The sequence below is a fragment of the Montipora foliosa genome, chromosome 9, assembly GCF_036669935.1.
Source record: "Montipora foliosa isolate CH-2021 chromosome 9, ASM3666993v2, whole genome shotgun sequence".
Taxonomy (NCBI): Eukaryota; Metazoa; Cnidaria; class Anthozoa; order Scleractinia; family Acroporidae; genus Montipora; species Montipora foliosa.
In genome coordinates this window covers 24,773,116-24,778,115 of record NC_090877.1, presented here as the reverse complement: position 1 = coordinate 24,778,115, position 5,000 = coordinate 24,773,116, and the positions used below count along the sequence as shown (strand labels likewise).

Sequence of the window (5,000 nt, the reverse complement as noted above, 5' to 3'; positions counted from 1 at the left end):
CACAAGAAGTCAAAGGGCGAGAACGACAAATAATTTTGGCCTCCCCAGAAAAAGTTTAACGCGCGGTAAGATATTTTGCTATCATTCTCCCACGATTAAAAGCATATCTTCAGAACGCTTGTGCTAAATACCTTTCTGGGTGTATTTTGCATTCCTTAGACGTATCTCATTCCCTTACTTCCGATAGGGAAATACTATCCACTGTGCAGTGATGGGCCTTAAATAGAATTTGACTCTGATCCTCACTTATCCTATATTCCCCCTAATAAGAAAAGTGTTTCTCCTGAGGAGGTTATAGTTGCGGGGGAAATTCACAAACTCCTCGCCAAACATGTCATCGAGCCTGCTGAACACTCCTTGGGCGAAATTATCTCCGGCATTTACCTTCGAGAGAAAAAGGACATCAAAAAGGATGGAACTCATCGAATGATCCTCAATTTAAAAGCGCTACTCAGCATGCTGTCAAATCCATTTTAAAATGGACACGATTCATACCATAACCAAATTAATTGAGAAAGATTGTTTTATGGCATCTGTTGACTTAAAGGATGCATATTATTCTGTGCCAATTGCCGAATCTCCCCGGAAATATCTCAGATTTTTGTTTAAAGGACATCTGTTCCAATTTACCTGCCTCTCAAATGGGCTTTGCTGTGCCCCCCGAAAATTCTCGAAACTCTTGCAACCGGCCCTCTCTGAATTGCATGAGAAGGGCCACATTTCTAGTGGGTATATTGATGACCTCTAATTTCAGGATAGCACTTACAATGATTGTGCTGTCAATGCCATTGAAACCTTTACCTTATTTCACTAGCTTAGGTTCACCCCACATCCGGATAACTCCAATCTTAATCCGTCATAGAGGATAGATTTCTTGGGTTTCACCCTAGGTTCCGAGTTGGTGCATAACTTAAGATGTTTGGCTTAGCGCCGCGCATATTACCAGGTCGAGTAATGTAGAGGCTCTGAAACTGAGTGAATGCTCAATGCAACGTCTTTATCACAGGCTCTCCACGAGCTTCATTTCAAACTAGACACGGATTTATTTGCCTCCCGGCTAAATTACCAGTTTTCCCAATACGTCGCCTACCGGCCAGGTCCTGGGGCTATCGCTGTGAACGCGTTCTCTCTAATTTGGTCTGACATGAAATTTTATGCATCCCCTCCTTTCAGTGTAATAACGTCAGTATTAAAGAAAATACGGGAGGACAAAGCAGAGGGGATCTTTGTACTGCCCAACTGGCCAACACAACCGTGGTTCGCAAAAGCAATGCGCATGACAAAGTGTCCACCAGTCCACCTAAAACCAAGCAGCCACCTTCTGGCTCCGCCAAATAACCTGACAAGCTACGCCCTCTTCACCATGCCAGAAATTAGAGTTGCTCGCATGCCTCTTATCCGCAAAAGATTAGATCGCACGGACCTTTCTTTGAACGCCAAGACCATTATCACGGCTTCTTGGAGCGCGGGTACCGGCAAACAGTACAACACCTACCTGGGAAAATGGGAAAAATTCAGTGCGCAGCGGGGCATCTGTGAGACAGAAGCCACTGTTGAACAGGGAATCGATTTTCTGGCTTCTCTTTTCCAGGAATATCTGGGATACAGCGCCATCAATACGGCGAGATCCGCGCTGTCCTCGGTTTTAACCCTGCTTGGGGGCACTACCTTTGGAACACATCCCCTCGTTTCTCGTTTTCTCTACCCTGGTACAACACCATTTGGGACGTCAGTGTCGTTCTACGCTACCTCAAAACCTTGCAACCAGCACCCCGCAGCCTTAAAGTTCTTACCCTTAAACTGACCAGGTTGCTCTGCCTGCTTTCCTGGCAAAGAATGATGCCAAACTCTGTCCAAACTGCGAATCGACTGCATGCAAAAGCTTCCAGACCCATATGTGTTTACCATATGCGAACCACTAAAGACCACCAATCCTGGGAAGCATATTGCTCCCCTAGAATTTGCGGCTTTCAGGGCCGACCCTGACCTTTGTGTCGTTACACACCTCGAGCACTACCTGAGTGCAACCGCAACTTTCCGGGCGAATACTTGACAACTACTCCTCAGCTAGGTGTGACCTCACAAACCTGTCTCCAACACTACCATAGGCAAATGGACGAAGTCGGTGCTCAAGGACGCCGGGGTCGACGTTTCTCAGTTTGCTGCCCACAGTAGTCGGTCCTCCTCTACGTCCTTTGCCTCTCAGGTTGGCGTTGCGCTGAAGGACATCCTCAGGGCAGGCGGTTTGTCCAATGCGCACACGTTCGCCAAACACTACAATAAGCCTATTATCAGAAACGTTGGCATTTCCGTGCTCGAGCACTTCCAAAACCAGTCTTTTCATAGGTTATCGCTTATCGTGTAGTTCGCTTTGCCCTTTCATGTATCACTGGCAACGTTTTAGCACAAATAAATGCACGTTTCCTTTTTTTCACTAGCTACGTATTCGTTTTCTCTCTACCAGGCCCTTCCAGCCATTTATGTCGCGTTTCTCGGGGGTCTCAAATTTCATGTAACTAGTAGTGACTAGGACTGATGACGAGGTAGAATTATAAAATTAAACGAGACTTACCTTAAGTCGATGTTTGATTGGAATTCTACTTCGTCATCAGTCAGGAACGAAGGAGTTACATGCCCAGCACTGAGCTATTTTCCCACCCAGCTCCTTCGTTCCTCTTGCTCTTCCCTGGAAACGCTCCCTTTGAAGACTGACCTGATAAACATGCGCATGCTTCTCATGTAACTCCTTTGTTCCTGACTGATGACGAAGTAGAATCAATTAAACATCGACTTAAGGTAAGTCTCGTTTAATTTTATAATTTTGATGAAGAAGGCTACAATACAATTCTTTAAGTCTAAAAATTGGACATGAATACAACTGCACAAACTGTAAATCTTTGGATTTTGAATTTCCTGCATTCTGTCCTTTTTATTGCCAACGAACAAGCCGAGCGAAGATGCGACGCTGCCAGCTTAGAGCAGGGGCACCCAAGGAATCTGTTCCTCACATTATCTGTTCCCCAGAGGAATCTTGCTGGCTGGCAAAAATGCAGATGTTTCGATGAGCTGGCTGGGAAATTTTGTTATTGATAGAGGTTTTGCCTGGGAATTACTGATTTTTTCTAGCATTTCAACCCGAGCTGGCTGTAGAAACTCTGAAGACTGAGGACGGCTAAAAAAAAAAAGAACCCCTTCCCTCTCCCAGAGAGTAGTCACAAACATACGACGGCTGGTCAGAGTCATTGCGCTTGCGGAAAAAACCTGTTTTGTCCCGGTTTTGTCGCTTTTGTTCGGTCGTTTCGGATCGAGGGATTTGAAAGCGCGCGGAATTCCTGGCTGGGAAATAAATTTGATCAGCTGGCTGGGAAACCAACCAATTTTATCTAGCTGGCTGCGAAATTTCTTGTGTGTCTTGCTGGGAAAAAGGAACAGATAATGTTTTCCCAGCAACACTGAAAAACACCTGAAAATGCCTTAATAACATTTATTTTCATTAACTGGGGTATAATAATACATTTTTAAACAAATTGGTCGTTGGGTGCCCCTGTTAGTGCCAAGCGAAGTATTGCAGCAGGCAGAAACATTGTCGATCGTGCTGTGAAAAGTGTAATGTAAGTGTACGTGGAGATTTTAGTAGGGACCAATCAGCGTGTGTTTTGATGTGTAATGTTACTAGACAAACTTGCATTACGCGAGCGTGTATTGATGATCTTGTGTTCGGAGGTGAGTGAAAACACATTTTTTTCTCATTGCCCTGACCATTGTGTTGTGTACACTTTCTTTGAGTGTTCTTTAATACGAGCTCAAAACTATAAAACCGGCAATTTCGGATTTTGGCCCGCGAGTAGAACAATTAAATGTAATTTTCAAAGGAAATACGTTATCTGCAAAGTACATAATTCAACGATCAATTTGACTTATAATTCATGGCTTTATCTTGCAAAATACAGGTGAAACAATTTTCATGTGCGAGAGAGTTTGATTCCCCATTGCATGTTTCACATTGAAAAGTCTGAAAACGCTTTGGCGATTTTTTGAAGTCACTGATTTTTTTCAACGTAATTATTGTATGTTCCTGTTAAAATTACGATCGTTCAAAAATTACAGCAGTACTTTCCATATTATTACAAAACACGTTGACATCTACATTGTTGTTGGAGATACAAAGTGTGCAATTTCTATTATTGTATTATTGTTAACTAGATAAGTTGAGTTGCATGAGTACTTTCTAACAAAAAAATTACAACTACATACTGTTGGGTATTTTGGAACTCTGATACAAATCTGCAAACTTTGTATTATATTGACTGTTTCGTTGGCACTTAGCGATAGCTACTACTAGTTTTTAAATGTCATGTGGTTGCTCATATTAGTCACTCGCGTTTCGGAAAGCTAATAGACCTTCATATTCAAATAAAAATTGAAAAATACTTGCTCTTTTCTTGTGAACACGCCATACTAACAGGGGCACCCAACGAATGATTTCAGTAAAATATCTGTTCGGATGTAAGGTCACCTTAAAATGTTCGGAAATTTTCTCCTCAAGGGAAAGAACACATTGCCTTGAATTTCGGAAAAAAAAGTTGTCCTAGAATTTTCGTAATTTAGGTGCTCAAGGAAAGTTGTCCTAGATTTTTCGTAAATTACATCGTCAAGACAAAGTTACCCTAGAATTTTCGTCTGAGTTATTTATTTATTTATTTATTTATTTAAGGTTTTGTACAAACAGTACTGGTGCAAAAACAATAGGACATAAGTCAATAAGTCCCCTCCTAGGTTTTCGGACGTCAGGGGGTTGTGAGGGGGCTTAGTTTACCACTCACTCAGACCACCCCACCCATCTAGGCCCGGTCATCAAACTAAATATTGATTAATACCATCCCAACCCTGCGCACATTAGGCGAAAAAACCCTGTTTTTGACGACCGTGTATCAATCGACCTCGGTACCTACCAATCACTTGATGAAGGCCAGAAGGAAATTTTGAAAGAACATGGACTC

At 42.7% G+C, this 5,000-nt stretch overlaps 1 protein-coding gene across 14 annotated transcripts in view; it reads right to left on the bottom strand.

Moving 5' to 3' along the window:
- The window catches only part of LOC137970314 (uncharacterized), a 36,888-nt gene that overhangs the window by 9,576 nt on the left and 22,312 nt on the right, over positions 1–5,000 (bottom strand). Inside the window, exon 3 of one of the 14 annotated variants that reach the window (XR_011116794.1) lies at positions 132–384. The exons of the other annotated variants lie outside the window; for them this stretch is intronic. The gene's annotated coding sequence lies outside the window, so the exon portion shown is untranslated. The remainder of the gene's footprint in view (positions 1–131; positions 385–5,000) is intronic. 14 annotated transcript variants of the gene reach the window in all.